The sequence below is a fragment of the Phalangium opilio genome, unplaced genomic scaffold, assembly GCF_054372755.1.
Source record: "Phalangium opilio isolate 3A_F unplaced genomic scaffold, DU_Popi_V2 ptg000031l_1, whole genome shotgun sequence".
In the NCBI taxonomy this organism is placed as follows: domain Eukaryota; kingdom Metazoa; phylum Arthropoda; class Arachnida; order Opiliones; family Phalangiidae; genus Phalangium; species Phalangium opilio.
The window spans coordinates 197,546-214,967 of NW_028324158.1; the positions used below are offsets into that span (position 1 = coordinate 197,546).

At 46.7% G+C, this 17,422-nt stretch overlaps 9 non-coding genes across 9 annotated transcripts; all 9 read right to left on the minus strand.

Annotated features, from left to right (window-relative positions):
• Nucleotides 1–1,710: 1,710 nt before the first annotated feature.
• On the minus strand, nt 1,711–1,783 carry TRNAN-GUU (transfer RNA asparagine (anticodon GUU)). The gene has a single exon. It is a non-coding gene; the product is annotated as a tRNA-Asn (tRNA).
• A 221-nt stretch (nt 1,784–2,004) lies between these two features.
• On the minus strand, nt 2,005–2,077 carry TRNAN-GUU (transfer RNA asparagine (anticodon GUU)). Its single transcript has one exon. It is a non-coding gene; the product is annotated as a tRNA-Asn (tRNA).
• A 1,542-nt stretch (nt 2,078–3,619) lies between these two features.
• Nucleotides 3,620–3,692, minus strand: TRNAN-GUU (transfer RNA asparagine (anticodon GUU)). Its single transcript has one exon. It is a non-coding gene; the product is annotated as a tRNA-Asn (tRNA).
• Nucleotides 3,693–3,913: 221 nt separating this feature from the next.
• TRNAN-GUU (transfer RNA asparagine (anticodon GUU)) lies at nt 3,914–3,986 on the minus strand. The gene has a single exon. It is a non-coding gene; the product is annotated as a tRNA-Asn (tRNA).
• Nucleotides 3,987–5,528: 1,542 nt separating this feature from the next.
• Nucleotides 5,529–5,601, minus strand: TRNAN-GUU (transfer RNA asparagine (anticodon GUU)). The gene has a single exon. It is a non-coding gene; the product is annotated as a tRNA-Asn (tRNA).
• Nucleotides 5,602–5,822: 221 nt separating this feature from the next.
• TRNAN-GUU (transfer RNA asparagine (anticodon GUU)) lies at nt 5,823–5,895 on the minus strand. The gene has a single exon. It is a non-coding gene; the product is annotated as a tRNA-Asn (tRNA).
• A 5,681-nt stretch (nt 5,896–11,576) lies between these two features.
• Nucleotides 11,577–11,649, minus strand: TRNAN-GUU (transfer RNA asparagine (anticodon GUU)). Its single transcript has one exon. It is a non-coding gene; the product is annotated as a tRNA-Asn (tRNA).
• Nucleotides 11,650–14,357: 2,708 nt separating this feature from the next.
• Nucleotides 14,358–14,430, minus strand: TRNAN-GUU (transfer RNA asparagine (anticodon GUU)). The gene has a single exon. It is a non-coding gene; the product is annotated as a tRNA-Asn (tRNA).
• Nucleotides 14,431–17,138: 2,708 nt separating this feature from the next.
• Nucleotides 17,139–17,211, minus strand: TRNAN-GUU (transfer RNA asparagine (anticodon GUU)). Its single transcript has one exon. It is a non-coding gene; the product is annotated as a tRNA-Asn (tRNA).
• Between the last annotated feature and the right edge of the window lie 211 nt (nt 17,212–17,422).

The following is a 17,422-nucleotide window of genomic DNA, read 5'->3' on the forward strand; positions in this document are numbered from 1 at the left end:
GTTAACCATTGTGCAACGGAAGCCCAAAGATTAAATGTTCGTCAGGTATTGTGGAAAAACTTTGACTATTTACGTCACATCTGAGACTTCACAACACCGCTCCCGGATGGGCTCGAACCACAAACCTTTTGAATAACAGCTGAACGCTCTAACCTTTGCGCCACGGAAGCCCAAAAATTAAATGTTCGTCAGTTATTTTTAACAAACTCTGAATTTTACGTTACATCTAAGACCTCACAACACAGCTCCCGGATGGGCTCGAACCACCAACCTTTCGGTTAACAGCCGACGGCGTTAACCATTGCGCAACGGAAGCCCAAAGATTAAATGTTCGTCAGGTATTGTGGAAAAACTTTGGATTTTTACGTTACCTGTGAGATTTCACAACACCGCTCCCGGGTGGGCTCGAACCACCAACCTTTTGGTTAACATCCGAACGCGCTAGACTTCGAGCCAAGGAAGCTCAGAAATGAAATGGTCGTCAGGTATTGTGGAAAAACTCTGACTTTTTACGTCACATCCGAGACTTCAAAACACCGCTCCCGGATGGGCTCGAACCACCAACCTTTCGGTTAACAGCCGAACGCGCTAACCATTGCGCCACGGAAGCCCAAATATTAAATGTTCGTCAGGTATTGTGGAAAAACTTTGACTTTTTACGTCACATCTGAGACTTCACAACACCGCTCCCGGATGGGCTCGAACCACAAACCTTTTGAATAACAGCTGAACGCTCTAACCATTGCGCCACGGAAGACCAAAAATTAAATGTTCGTCAGTTATTTTTAAAAAACTCAGAATTTTACGTTACATCTAAGACCTCACAACACCGCTCCCGGATGGGCTCGAACCACCAACCTTTCGGTTAACAGCCGACGGCGTTAACCATTGCGCAACGGAAGCCCAAAGATTAAATGTTCGTCAGGTATTGTGGAAAAACTTTGGATTTTTACGTTACATGTGAGATCTCACAACACCGCTCCCGGGTGGGCTCGAACCGCCAACCTTTCGGTTAACAGCCGAACGCGCTAACCATTGCGCCACGGAAGCCCAAAGATTAAATGTTCGTCAGGTATTGTGGAAAAACTTTGACTTTTTACGTCACATCTGAGACTTCACAACACCGCTCCCGGATGGGCTCGAACCACAAACCTTTTGAATAACAGCTGAACGCTCTAACCATTGCGCCACGGAAGACCAAAAATTAAATGTTCGTCAGTTATTTTTAAAAAACTCAGAATTTTACGTTACATCTAAGACCTCACAACACCGCTCCCGGATGGGCTCGAACCACCAACCTTTCGGTTAACAGCCGACGGCGTTAACCATTGTGCAACGGAAGCCCAAAGATTAAATGTTCGTCAGGTATTGTGGAAAAACTTTGACTATTTACGTCACATCTGAGACTTCACAACACCGCTCCCGGATGGGCTCGAACCACAAACCTTTTGAATAACAGCTGAACGCTCTAACCTTTGCGCCACGGAAGCCAAAAAATTAAATGTTCGTCAGTTATTTTTAAAAAACTCTGAATTTTACGTTACATCTAAGACCTCACAACACAGCTCCCGGATGGGCTCGAACCACCAACCTTTCGGTTAACAGCCGACGGCGTTAACCATTGCGCAACGGAAGCCCAAAGATTAAATGTTCGTCAGGTATTGTGGAAAAACTTTGGATTTTTACGTTACCTGTGAGATTTCACAACACCGCTCCCGGGTGGGCTCGAACCACCAACCTTTCGGTTAACAGCCGAACGCGCTAACCATTGCGCCACGGAAGCCAAAAAATTAAATGTTCGTCAGGTATTGTGGAAAAACTTCGACTTTTTACGTCACATCTGAGACCTCACAACACCGCTCCCGGATGGGCTCGAACCACCAACCTTTCGGTTAACAGCCGAACGCGCTAACCATTGCGCCACGGAAGCCCAAAAATTAAATGGTCGTCGGGTATCGTGGAAACACTTTGGCTTTTTACGTTTCATGTGAGAGCTCACAACACCGCTCCCGGGTGGGCTCGAACCACCAACCTTTCGGTTAACAGCCGAACGCGCTAACCATTGCGCCACGGAAGCCCAAAGATTAAATGTTCGTCAGGTATTGTGGAAAAACTTTGGCTTTTTACGTTACATTAGAGACTTCACAACACGGCTCCCGGGTGGGCTCGAACCACCAACCTTTCGGTTAACATCCGAACGCGCTAACCTTCGAGCCAAGGAAGCTCAGAAATGAAATGGACGTCAGGTATCGTGGAAAAGATCTGACTTTTTACGTCACATCTGAGACTTCACAACACCGCTCCCGGATGGGCTCGAACCACAAACCTTTTGAATAACAGCTAAACGCGCTAACCATTGCGCCACGAAAGCCCAAAAATTAAATGTTCGTCAGTTATTTTTAAAAAACTCTGAATTTTACGTTACATCTAAGACCTCACAACACCGCTCCCGGATGGGCTCGAACCACCAACCTTTCGGTTAACACCCGACGGCGTTAACCATTGCGCAACGGAAGCCCAAAGATTAAATGTTCGTCAGGTATTGTGGAAAAACTTTGGATTTTTACGTTACCTGTGAGATTTCACAACACCGCTCCCGGGTGGGCTCGAACCACCAACCTTTCGGTTAACAGCCGACGGCGTTAACCATTGCGCAACGGAAGGCCAAAGATTAAATGTTCGTCAGGTATTGTGGAAAAACTTTGGATTTTTACGTTACCTGTGAGATTTCACAACACCGCTCCCGGGTGGGCTCGAACCACCAACCTTTTGGTTAACATCCGAACGCGCTAACCTTCGAGCCAAGGAAGCTCAGAAATGAAATGGTCGTCAAGTATTGTGGAAAAACTCTGACTTTTTACGTCACATCCGAGACTTTAAAACACCGCTCCCGGATGGGCTCGAACCACCAACCTTTTGGTTAACAGCCGACGGCGTTAACCATTGCGCAACGGAAGCCCAAAGATTAAATGTTCGTCAGGTATTGTGGAAAAACTTTGACTTTTTACGTCACATCTGAGACTTCACAACACCACTCCCGGATGGGCTCGAACCACAAACCTTTTGATTAACAGCTGAACGCTCTAACCATTGCGCCACGAAAGCCCAAAAATTAAATGTTCGTCAGTTATTTTTAAAAAACTCTGAATTTTACGTTACATCTAAGACGTCACAACACCGCTCCCGAATGGGCTCGAACCACCAAACCTTTCGGTTAACAGCCGACGGCGTTAACCATTGCGCAACGGAAGCCCAAAGATTAAATGTTCGTCAGGTATTGTGGAAAAACTTTGACTATTTACGTCACATCTGAGACTTCACAACACCGCTCCCGGATGGGCTCGAACCACAAACCTTTTGAATAACAGCTGAACGCTCTAACCTTTGCGCCACGGAAGCCAAAAAATTAAATGTTCGTCAGTTATTTTTAAAAAACTCTGAATTTTACGTTACATCTAAGACCTCACAACACAGCTCCCGGATGGGCTCGAACCACCAACCTTTCGGTTAACAGCCGACGGCGTTAACCATTGCGCAACGGAAGCCCAAAGATTAAATGTTCGTCAGGTATTGTGGAAAAACTTTGGATTTTTACGTTACCTGTGAGATTTCACAACACCGCTCCCGGGTGGGCTCGAACCACCAACCTTTCGGTTAACAGCCGAACGCGCTAACCATTGCGCCACGGAAGCCAAAAAATTAAATGTTCGTCAGGTATTGTGGAAAAACTTCGACTTTTTACGTCACATCTGAGACCTCACAACACCGCTCCCGGATGGGCTCGAACCACCAACCTTTCGGTTAACAGCCGAACGCGCTAACCATTGCGCCACGGAAGCCCAAAAATTAAATGGTCGTCGGGTATCGTGGAAACACTTTGGCTTTTTACGTTTCATGTGAGAGCTCACAACACCGCTCCCGGGTGGGCTCGAACCACCAACCTTTCGGTTAACAGCCGAACGCGCTAACCATTGCGCCACGGAAGCCCAAAGATTAAATGTTCGTCAGGTATTGTGGAAAAACTTTGGCTTTTTACGTTACATTTGAGACTTCACAACACGGCTCCCGGGTGGGCTCGAACCACCAACCTTTCGGTTAACATCCGAACGCGCTAACCTTCGAGCCAAGGAAGCTCAGAAATGAAATGGACGTCAGGTATCGTGGAAAAGATCTGACTTTTTACGTCACATCTGAGACTTCACAACACCGCTCCCGGATGGGCTCGAACCACAAACCTTTTGAATAACAGCTAAACGCGCTAACCATTGCGCCACGAAAGCCCAAAAATTAAATGTTCGTCAGTTATTTTTAAAAAACTCTGAATTTTACGTTACATCTAAGACCTCACAACACCGCTCCCGGATGGGCTCGAACCACCAACCTTTCGGTTAACACCCGACGGCGTTAACCATTGCGCAACGGAAGCCCAAAGATTAAATGTTCGTCAGGTATTGTGGAAAAACTTTGGATTTTTACGTTACCTGTGAGATTTCACAACACCGCTCCCGGGTGGGCTCGAACCACCAACCTTTCGGTTAACAGCCGACGGCGTTAACCATTGCGCAACGGAAGGCCAAAGATTAAATGTTCGTCAGGTATTGTGGAAAAACTTTGGATTTTTACGTTACCTGTGAGATTTCACAACACCGCTCCCGGGTGGGCTCGAACCACCAACCTTTTGGTTAACATCCGAACGCGCTAACCTTCGAGCCAAGGAAGCTCAGAAATGAAATGGTCGTCAAGTATTGTGGAAAAACTCTGACTTTTTACGTCACATCCGAGACTTTAAAACACCGCTCCCGGATGGGCTCGAACCACCAACCTTTTGGTTAACAGCCGACGGCGTTAACCATTGCGCAACGGAAGCCCAAAGATTAAATGTTCGTCAGGTATTGTGGAAAAACTTTGACTTTTTACGTCACATCTGAGACTTCACAACACCACTCCCGGATGGGCTCGAACCACAAACCTTTTGATTAACAGCTGAACGCTCTAACCATTGCGCCACGAAAGCCCAAAAATTAAATGTTCGTCAGTTATTTTTAAAAAACTCTGAATTTTACGTTACATCTAAGACGTCACAACACCGCTCCCGAATGGGCTCGAACCACCAAACCTTTCGGTTAACAGCCGACGGCGTTAACCATTGCGCAACGGAAGCCCAAAGATTAAATGTTCGTCAGGTATTGTGGAAAAACTTTGACTATTTACGTCACATCTGAGACTTCACAACACCGCTCCCGGATGGGCTCGAACCACAAACCTTTTGAATAACAGCTGAACGCTCTAACCTTTGCGCCACGGAAGCCAAAAAATTAAATGTTCGTCAGTTATTTTTAAAAAACTCTGAATTTTACGTTACATCTAAGACCTCACAACACAGCTCCCGGATGGGCTCGAACCACCAACCTTTCGGTTAACAGCCGACGGCGTTAACCATTGCGCAACGGAAGCCCAAAGATTAAATGTTCGTCAGGTATTGTGGAAAAACTTTGGATTTTTACGTTACCTGTGAGATTTCACAACACCGCTCCCGGGTGGGCTCGAACCACCAACCTTTCGGTTAACAGCCGAACGCGCTAACCATTGCGCCACGGAAGCCAAAAAATTAAATGTTCGTCAGGTATTGTGGAAAAACTTCGACTTTTTACGTCACATCTGAGACCTCACAACACCGCTCCCGGATGGGCTCGAACCACCAACCTTTCGGTTAACAGCCGAACGCGCTAACCATTGCGCCACGGAAGCCCAAAAATTAAATGGTCGTCGGGTATCGTGGAAACACTTTGGCTTTTTACGTTTCATGTGAGAGCTCACAACACCGCTCCCGGGTGGGCTCGAACCACCAACCTTTCGGTTAACAGCCGAACGCGCTAACCATTGCGCCACGGAAGCCCAAAGATTAAATGTTCGTCAGGTATTGTGGAAAAACTTTGGCTTTTTACGTTACATTTGAGACTTCACAACACGGCTCCCGGGTGGGCTCGAACCACCAACCTTTCGGTTAACATCCGAACGCGCTAACCTTCGAGCCAAGGAAGCTCAGAAATGAAATGGACGTCAGGTATCGTGGAAAAGATCTGACTTTTTACGTCACATCTGAGACTTCACAACACCGCTCCCGGATGGGCTCGAACCACAAACCTTTTGAATAACAGCTAAACGCGCTAACCATTGCGCCACGAAAGCCCAAAAATTAAATGTTCGTCAGTTATTTTTAAAAAACTCTGAATTTTACGTTACATCTAAGACCTCACAACACCGCTCCCGGATGGGCTCGAACCACCAACCTTTCGGTTAACACCCGACGGCGTTAACCATTGCGCAACGGAAGCTCAAAGATTAAATGTTCGTCAGGTATTGTGGAAAAACTTTGGATTTTTACGTTACCTGTGAGATTTCACAACACCGCTCCCGGGTGGGCTCGAACCACCAACCTTTCGGTTAACAGCCGACGGCGTTAACCATTGCGCAACGGAAGGCCAAAGATTAAATGTTCGTCAGGTATTGTGGAAAAACTTTGGATTTTTACGTTACCTGTGAGATTTCACAACACCGCTCCCGGGTGGGCTCGAACCACCAACCTTTTGGTTAACATCCGAACGCGCTAACCTTCGAGCCAAGGAAGCTCAGAAATGAAATGGTCGTCAAGTATTGTGGAAAAACTCTGACTTTTTACGTCACATCCGAGACTTTAAAACACCGCTCCCGGATGGGCTCGAACCACCAACCTTTTGGTTAACAGCCGACGGCGTTAACCATTGCGCAACGGAAGCCCAAAGATTAAATGTTCGTCAGGTATTGTGGAAAAACTTTGACTTTTTACGTCACATCTGAGACTTCACAACACCACTCCCGGATGGGCTCGAACCACAAACCTTTTGATTAACAGCTGAACGCTCTAACCATTGCGCCACGAAAGCCCAAAAATTAAATGTTCGTCAGTTATTTTTAAAAAACTCTGAATTTTACGTTACATCTAAGACGTCACAACACCGCTCCCGAATGGGCTCGAACCACCAAACCTTTCGGTTAACAGCCGACGGCGTTAACCATTGCGCAACGGAAGCCCAAAGATTAAATGTTCGTCAGGTATTGTGGAAAAACTTTGGATTTTTACGTTACCTGTGAGATTTCACAACTCCGCTCCCGGGTGGTCTCGAACCACCAACCTATTGGTTAACAGCCGAACGCGCTAGCCAATTGAGCCACGGAAGCCCAAAAACTAAATGGTCGTCAGGTATTGTTGAAAAACTTTGGCTTTTTACGTTACATCTAAGACCTCACAACACCGCTCCCGGATGGGCTCGAACCACCAACCTTTCGGTAACAGCCGACGGCGTTAACCATTGCGCAACGGAAGCCCAACGATTAAATGTTCGTCAGGTATTGTGGAAAAACTTTGGATTTTTACGTTACATGTGAGATTTCACAACACCGCTCTTGGGTGGGCTCGAACCGCCAACCTTTCGGTTAACAGCCGAACGCGCTAGCCATTGCGCCACGGAAGCCCAAAAATTAAATGTTCGTCAGGTATCGTGGAAACACTTTGGCTTTTTACGTTTCATGTGAGATTTCACAACACCGCTCTTGGGTGGGCTCGAACCACCAACCTTTCGGTTAACAGCCGAACGCGCTAACCATTGCGCCACGGAATCCCAAAAATTAAATGTTCGTCAGGTATTGTGGAAAAACTTTGGATTTTTACGTTACATGTGAGATCTCACAACACCGCTCCCGGGTGGGCTCGAACCACCAACCTTTCGGTTAACAGCCGAACGCGCTAACCATTGCGACACGGAAGCCCAAAGATTAAATGTTCGTCAGGTATTGTGGAAAAACTTTGACTATTTACGTCACATCTGAGACTTCACAACACCGCTCCCGGATGGGCTCGAACCACAAACCTTTTGAATAACAGCTGAACGCTCTAACCTTTGCGCCACGGAAGCCCAAAAACTAAATGGTCGTCAGGTATTGTTGAAAAACTTTGGCTTTTTACGTTACATCTAAGACCTCACAACACCGCTCCCGGATGGGCTCGAACCACCAACCTTTCGGTAACAGCCGACGGCGTTAACCATTGCGCAACGGAAGCCCAACGATTAAATGTTCGTCAGGTATTGTGAAAAACTTTGGATTTTTACGTTACATGTGAGATTTCACAACACCGCTCTTGGGTGGGCTCGAACCGCCAACCTTTCGGTTAACAGCCGAACGCGCTAGCCATTGCGCCACGGAAGCCCAAAAATTAAATGTTCGTCAGGTATCGTGGAAACACTTTGGCTTTTTACGTTTCATGTGAGATTTCACAACACCGCTCTTGGGTGGGCTCGAACCACCAACCTTTCGGTTAACAGCCGAACGCGCTAACCATTGCGCCACGGAATCCCAAAAATTAAATGTTCGTCAGGTATTGTGGAAAAACTTTGACTTTTTACGTCACATCTGAGACTTCACAACACCGCTCCCGGATGGGCTCGAACCACAAACCTTTTGAATAACAGCTGAACGCTCTAACCATTGCGCCACGGAAGACAAAAAATTAAATGTTCGTCAGTTATTTTTAAAAAACTCTGAATTTTACGTTACATCTAAGACCTCACAACACCGCTCCTGGATGGGCTCGAACCACCAACCTTTCGGTTGACAGCCAACGGCGTTAACCATTGTGCAACGGAAGCCCAAAGATTCACAACACCGCTCCCGGATGGGCTCGAACCACCAACCTTTCGGTTAACAGCCGACGGCGTTAACCATTGTGCAACGGAAGCCCAAAGATTAAATGTTCGTCAGGTATTGTGGAAAAACTTTGACTATTTACGTCACATCTGAGACTTCACAACACCGCTCCCGGATGGGCTCGAACCACAAACCTTTTGAATAACAGCTGAACGCTCTAACCTTTGCGCCACGGAAGCCCAAAAACTAAATGGTCGTCAGGTATTGTTGAAAAACTTTGGCTTTTTACGTTACATCTAAGACCTCACAACACCGCTCCCGGATGGGCTCGAACCACCAACCTTTCGGTAACAGCCGACGGCGTTAACCATTGCGCAACGGAAGCCCAACGATTAAATGTTCGTCAGGTATTGTGGAAAAACTTTGGATTTTTACGTTACATGTGAGATTTCACAACACCGCTCTTGGGTGGGCTCGAACCACCAACCTTTCGGTTAACAGCCGAACGCGCTAACCATTGCGCCACGGAATCCCAAAAATTAAATGTTCGTCAGGTATTGTGGAAAAACTTTGGATTTTTACGTTACATGTGAGATCTCACAACACCGCTCCCGGGTGGGCTCGAACCACCAACCTTTCGGTTAACAGCCGAACGCGCTAACCATTGCGACACGGAAGCCCAAAGATTAAATGTTCGTCAGGTATTGTGGAAAAACTTTGACTTTTTACGTCACATCTGAGACTTCACAACACCGCTCCCGGATGGGCTCGAACCACAAACCTTTTGAATAACAGCTGAACGCTCTAACCATTGCGCCACGGAAGACCAAAAATTAAATGTTCGTCAGTTATTTTTAAAAAACTCTGAATTTTACGTTACATCTAAGACCTCACAACACCGCTCCTGGATGGGCTCGAACCACCAACCTTTCGGTTGACAGCCGACGGCGTTAACCATTGTGCAACGGAAGCCCAAAGATTCACAACACCGCTCCCGGATGGGCTCGAACCACCAACCTTTCGGTTAACAGCCGACGGCGTTAACCATTGTGCAACGGAAGCCCAAAGATTAAATGTTCGTCAGGTATTGTGGAAAAACTTTGACTATTTACGTCACATCTGAGACTTCACAACACCGCTCCCGGATGGGCTCGAACCACAAACCTTTTGAATAACAGCTGAACGCTCTAACCTTTGCGCCACGGAAGCCCAAAAATTAAATGTTCGTCAGTTATTTTTAAAAAACTCTGAATTTTACGTTACATCTAAGACCTCACAACACAGCTCCCGGATGGGCTCGAACCACCAACCTTTCGGTTAACAGCCGACGGCGTTAACCATTGCGCAACGGAAGCCCAAAGATTAAATGTTCGTCAGGTATTGTGGAAAAACTTTGGATTTTTACGTTACCTGTGAGATTTCACAACACCGCTCCCGGGTGGGCTCGAACCACCAACCTTCCGGTTAACAGCCGACGGCCGTAACCATTGCGCAACGGAAGCCCAAAGATTAAATGTTCGTCAGGTATTGTGGAAAATCTTTGGATTTTTACGTTACATGTGACATCTTACAACACCGCTCCCAGGTGGGCTCGAACCACCAACCTTTCGGTTAACAGCCGAACGCGCTAACCATTGCGCCACAGAAGCCCAAAGATTAAATGTTCGTCAGGTATTTTTAAAAAACTCTGAATTTTACGTTACATCTAAGACCTCACAACACCGCTCCCGGATGGGCTCGAACCACCAACCTTTCAGTTAACAGCCGACGGCGTTAACCATTGCGCAACGGAAGCCCAAAGATTAAATGTTCGTCAGGTATTGTGGAAAAACTCTGACTTTTTACGTCACATCTGAGACTTCAAAACACCGCTCCCGGATGGGCTCGAACCACAAACCTTTTGAATAACAGCTGAACGCGCTAACCATTGCGCCACGGAAGCCCAAAAATTAAATGTTCGTCAGTTATTTTTAAAAAACTCTGAATTTTACGTTACATCTAAGACCTCACAACACCGCTCCCGGATGGGCTCGAACCACCAACCTTTCGGTTAACAGCCGACGGCGTTAACCATTGCGCAACGGAAGCCCAAAGATTAAATGTTCGTCAGGTATTGTGGAAAATCTTTGGATTTTTACGTTACATGTGACATCTCACAACACCGCTCCCGGGTGGGCTCGAACCACCAACCTTTCGGTTAACAGCCGAACGCGCTAACCATTGCGCCACAGAAGCCCAAAGATTAAATGTTCGTCAGGTATTTTTAAAAAACTCTGAATTTTACGTCACATCTGAGACCTCACAACACCGCTCACGGATGGGCTCGAACCACCAACCTTTCGGTTAACAGCCGAACGCGCTAACCATTGCGCCACGGAAGCCCAAAATTTAAATGGTCGTCGGGTATTGTGGAAACACTTTGGCTTTTTACGTTACATGTGAGAGCTCACAACACCGCTCCCGGGTGGGCTCGAACCACCAACCTTTCGGTTAACAGCCGAACGCGCTAACCATTGCGCCACAGAAGCCCAAAGATTAAATGTTCGTCAGGTATTTTTAAAAAACTCTGAATTTTACGTTACATCTAAGACCTAACAACACCGCTCCCGGATGGGCTCGAACCACCAACCTTTCGGTTAACAGCCGAACGCGCTAACCATTGTGCCACGGAAGCCAAAAAATTAAATAATCGTCAGTTATTTTTAAAAAACTCTGAATTTTACGTTACATCTAAGACCTCACAACACCGCTCCCGGATGGGCTCGAACCACCAACCTTTCGGTTAACAGCCGACGGCGTTAACCATTGCGCAACGGAAGCCCAAAGATTAAATGTTCGTCAGGTATTGTGGAAAAACTTTGGATTTTTTCGTTACATGTGAGATTTCAAAACACCGCTCCCGGGTGGGCTCGAACCACCAACCTTTCGGTTAACAGCCGAACGCGCTAACCATTGCGCCACGGAAGCTCAAAAATTAAACGGTCGTCAGGTATTGTGGAAAAACTTTGGCTTTTTACGTTACATTTGAGACTTCACAACACGGCAGCCGGGTGGGCTCGAACCACCAACCTTTTGGTTAACATCCGAACGCGCTAACCTTCGAGCCAAGGAAGCTCAGAAATGAAATGGTCGTCAGGTATTGTGGAAAAACTCTGACTTTTTACGTCACATCTGAGACTTCAAAACACCGCTCCCGGATGGGCTCGAACCACAAACCTTTTGAATAACAGCTGAACGCGCTAACCATTGCGCCACGGAAGCCCAAAAATTAAATGTTCGTCAGTTATTTTTAAAAAACTCTGAATTTTACGTTACATCTAAGACCTCACAACACCGCTCCCGGATGGGCTCGAACCACCAACCTTTCGGTTAACAGCCGACGGCGTTAACCATTGCGCAACGGAAGCCCAAAGATTAAATGTTCGTCAGGTATTGTGGAAAATCTTTGGATTTTTACGTTACATGTGACATCTCACAACACCGCTCCCGGGTGGGCTCGAACCACCAACCTTTCGGTTAACAGCCGAACGCGCTAACCATTGCGCCACAGAAGCCCAAAGATTAAATGTTCGTCAGGTATTTTTAAAAGCTCTGAATTTTACGTTACATCTAAGACCTCACAACACCGCTCCCGGGTGGGCTCGAACCACCAACCTTTCGGTTAACAGCCGAACGCGCTAACCATTGCGCCACAGAAGCCCAAAGATTAAATGTTCGTCAGGTATTTTTAAAAAACTCTGAATTTTACGTTACACCTAAGACCTCACAACACCGCTCCCGGATGGGCTCGAACCACCAACCTTTCGGTTAACAGCCGAACGCGCTAACCATTGTGCCACGGAAGCCCAAAAATTAAATGTTCGTCAGTTATTTTTAAAAAACTCTGAATTTTACGTTACATCTAAGACCTCACAACACCGCTCCTGGATGGGCTCGAACCACCAACCTTTAAGTTAACAGCCGACGGCGTTAACCATTGCGCAACGGAAGCCCAAAGATTAAATGTTCGTCAGGTATTGTGGAAAAACTTTGGATTTTTACGTTACATGTGACATCTCACAACACCGCTCTCGGGTGGGCTCGAACCACCAACCTTTCGGTTAACAGCCGAACGCGCTAACCATTGCGCCACAGAAGCCCAAAGATTAAATGTTCGTCAGGTATTTTTAAAAAACTCTGAATTTTACGTTACATCTAAGACCTCACAACACCGCTCCCGGATGGGCTCGAACCACCAACCTTTCAGTTAACAGCCGACGGCGTTAACCATTGCGCAACGGAAGCCCAAAGATTAAATGTTCGTCAGGTATTGTGGAAAAACTCTGACTTTTTACGTCACATCTGAGACTTCAAAACACCGCTCCCGGATGGGCTCGAACCACAAACCTTTTGAATAACAGCTGAACGCGCTAACCATTGCGCCACGGAAGCCCAAAAATTAAATGTTCGTCAGTTATTTTTAAAAAACTCTGAATTTTACGTTACATCTAAGACCTCACAACACCGCTCCCGGATGGGCTCGAACCACCAACCTTTCGGTTAACAGCCGACGGCGTTAACCATTGCGCAACGGAAGCCCAAAGATTAAATGTTCGTCAGGTATTGTGGAAAATCTTTGGATTTTTACGTTACATGTGACATCTCACAACACCGCTCCCGGGTGGGCTCGAACCACCAACCTTTCGGTTAACAGCCGAACGCGCTAACCATTGCGCCACAGAAGCCCAAAGATTAAATGTTCGTCAGGTATTTTTAAAAAACTCTGAATTTTACGTTACATCTAAGACCTCACAACACCGCTCCCGGATGGGCTCGAACCACCAACCTTTCGGTTAACAGCCGAACGCGCTAACCATTGTGCCACGGAAGCCCAAAGATTAAATGTTCGTCAGGTATTTTTAAAAGCTCTGAATTTTACGTTACATCTAAGACCTCACAACACCGCTCCCGGATGGGCTCGAACCACCAACCTTTCGGTTAACAGCCGAACGCGCTAACCATTGTGCCACGGAAGCCCAAAGATTAAATGTTCGTCAGGTATTGTGGAAAAACTTTGACTTTTTACGTCACATCTGAGACCTCACAACACCGCTCACGGATGGGCTCGAACCACCAACCTTTCGGTTAACAGCCGAACGCGCTAACCATTGCGCCACGGAAGCCCAAAATTTAAATGGTCGTCGGGTATTGTGGAAACACTTTGGCTTTTTACGTTACATGTGAGAGCTCACAACACCGCTCCCGGGTGGGCTCGAACCACCAACCTTTCGGTTAACAGCCGAACGCGCTAACCATTGCGCCACAGAAGCCCAAAGATTAAATGTTCGTCAGGTATTTTTAAAAAACTCTGAATTTTACGTTACATCTAAGACCTAACAACACCGCTCCCGGATGGGCTCGAACCACCAACCTTTCGGTTAACAGCCGAACGCGCTAACCATTGTGCCACGGAAGCCAAAAAATTAAATAATCGTCAGTTATTTTTAAAAAACTCTGAATTTTACGTTACATCTAAGACCTCACAACACCGCTCCCGGATGGGCTCGAACCACCAACCTTTCGGTTAACAGCCGACGGCGTTAACCATTGCGCAACGGAAGCCCAAAGATTAAATGTTCGTCAGGTATTGTGGAAAAACTTTGGATTTTTTCGTTACATGTGAGATTTCAAAACACCGCTCCCGGGTGGGCTCGAACCACCAACCTTTCGGTTAACAGCCGAACGCGCTAACCATTGCGCCACGGAAGCTCAAAAATTAAACGGTCGTCAGGTATTGTGGAAAAACTTTGGCTTTTTACGTTACATTTGAGACTTCACAACACGGCAGCCGGGTGGGCTCGAACCACCAACCTTTTGGTTAACATCCGAACGCGCTAACCTTCGAGCCAAGGAAGCTCAGAAATGAAATGGTCGTCAGGTATTGTGGAAAAACTCTGACTTTTTACGTCACATCTGAGACTTCAAAACACCGCTCCCGGATGGGCTCGAACCACAAACCTTTTGAATAACAGCTGAACGCGCTAACCATTGCGCCACGGAAGCCCAAAAATTAAATGTTCGTCAGTTATTTTTAAAAAACTCTGAATTTTACGTTACATCTAAGACCTCACAACACCGCTCCCGGATGGGCTCGAACCACCAACCTTTCGGTTAACAGCCGACGGCGTTAACCATTGCGCAACGGAAGCCCAAAGATTAAATGTTCGTCAGGTATTGTGGAAAATCTTTGGATTTTTACGTTACATGTGACATCTCACAACACCGCTCCCGGGTGGGCTCGAACCACCAACCTTTCGGTTAACAGCCGAACGCGCTAACCATTGCGCCACAGAAGCCCAAAGATTAAATGTTCGTCAGGTATTTTTAAAAGCTCTGAATTTTACGTTACATCTAAGACCTCACAACACCGCTCCCGGGTGGGCTCGAACCACCAACCTTTCGGTTAACAGCCGAACGCGCTAACCATTGCGCCACAGAAGCCCAAAGATTAAATGTTCGTCAGGTATTTTTAAAAAACTCTGAATTTTACGTTACACCTAAGACCTCACAACACCGCTCCCGGATGGGCTCGAACCACCAACCTTTCGGTTAACAGCCGAACGCGCTAACCATTGTGCCACGGAAGCCCAAAAATTAAATGTTCGTCAGTTATTTTTAAAAAACTCTGAATTTTACGTTACATCTAAGACCTCACAACACCGCTCCTGGATGGGCTCGAACCACCAACCTTTAAGTTAACAGCCGACGGCGTTAACCATTGCGCAACGGAAGCCCAAAGATTAAATGTTCGTCAGGTATTGTGGAAAAACTTTGGATTTTTACGTTACATGTGACATCTCACAACACCGCTCTCGGGTGGGCTCGAACCACCAACCTTTCGGTTAACAGCCGAACGCGCTAACCATTGCGCTACAGAAGCCCAAAGATTAAATGTTCGTCAGGTATTTTTAAAAAACTCTGAATTTTACGTTACATCTAAGACCTCACAACACCGCTCCCGGATGGGCTCGAACCACCAACCTTTCAGTTAACAGCCGACGGCGTTAACCATTGCGCAACGGAAGCCCAAAGATTAAATGTTCGTCAGGTATTGTGGAAAAACTCTGACTTTTTACGTCACATCTGAGACTTCAAAACACCGCTCCCGGATGGGCTCGAACCACAAACCTTTTGAATAACAGCTGAACGCGCTAACCATTGCGCCACGGAAGCCCAAAAATTAAATGTTCGTCAGTTATTTTTAAAAAACTCTGAATTTTACGTTACATCTAAGACCTCACAACACCGCTCCCGGATGGGCTCGAACCACCAACCTTTCGGTTAACAGCCGACGGCGTTAACCATTGCGCAACGGAAGCCCAAAGATTAAATGTTCGTCAGGTATTGTGGAAAATCTTTGGATTTTTACGTTACATGTGACATCTCACAACACCGCTCCCGGGTGGGCTCGAACCACCAACCTTTCGGTTAACAGCCGAACGCGCTAACCATTGCGCCACAGAAGCCCAAAGATTAAATGTTCGTCAGGTATTTTTAAAAAACTCTGAATTTTACGTTACATCTAAGACCTCACAACACCGCTCCCGGATGGGCTCGAACCACCAACCTTTCGGTTAACAGCCGAACGCGCTAACCATTGTGCCACGGAAGCCCAAAGATTAAATGTTCGTCAGGTATTTTTAAAAGCTCTGAATTTTACGTTACATCTAAGACCTCACAACACCGCTCCCGGATGGGCTCGAACCACCAACCTTTCGGTTAACAGCCGAACGCGCTAACCATTGTGCCACGGAAGCCCAAAGATTAAATGTTCGTCAGGTATTGTGGAAAAACTTTGACTTTTTACGTCACATCTGAGACCTCACAACACCGCTCACGGATGGGCTCGAACCACCAACCTTTCGGTTAACAGCCGAACGCGCTAACCATTGCGCCACGGAAGCCCAAAATTTAAATGGTCGTCGGGTATTGTGGAAACACTTTGGCTTTTTACGTTACATGTGAGAGCTCACAACACCGCTCCCGGGTGGGCTCGAACCACCAACCTTTCGGTTAACAGCCGAACGCGCTAACCATTGCGCCACAGAAGCCCAAAGATTAAATGTTCGTCAGGTATTTTTAAAGAACTCTGAATTTTACGTTACATCTAAGACCTAACAACACCGCTCCCGGATGGGCTCGAACCACCAACCTTTCGGTTAACAGCCGAACGCGCTAACCATTGTGCCACGGAAGCCAAAAAATTAAATAATCGTCAGTTATTTTTAAAAAACTCTGAATTTTACGTTACATCTAAGACCTCACAACACCGCTCCCGGATGGGCTCGAACCACCAACCTTTCGGTTAACAGCCGACGGCGTTAACCATTGCGCAACGGAAGCCCAAAGATTAAATGTTCGTCAGGTATTGTGGAAAAACTTTGGATTTTTTCGTTACATGTGAGATTTCAAAACACCGCTCCCGGGTGGGCTCGAACCACCAACCTTTCGGTTAACAGCCGAACGCGCTAACCATTGCGCCACGGAAGCTCAAAAATTAAACGGTCGTCAGGTATTGTGGAAAAACTTTGGCTTTTTACGTTACATTTGAGACTTCACAACACGGCAGCCGGGTGGGCTCGAACCACCAACCTTTTGGTTAACATCCGAACGCGCTAACCTTCGAGCCAAGGAAGCTCAGAAATGAAATGGTCGTCAGGTATTGTGGAAAAACTCTGACTTTTTACGTCACATCTGAGAC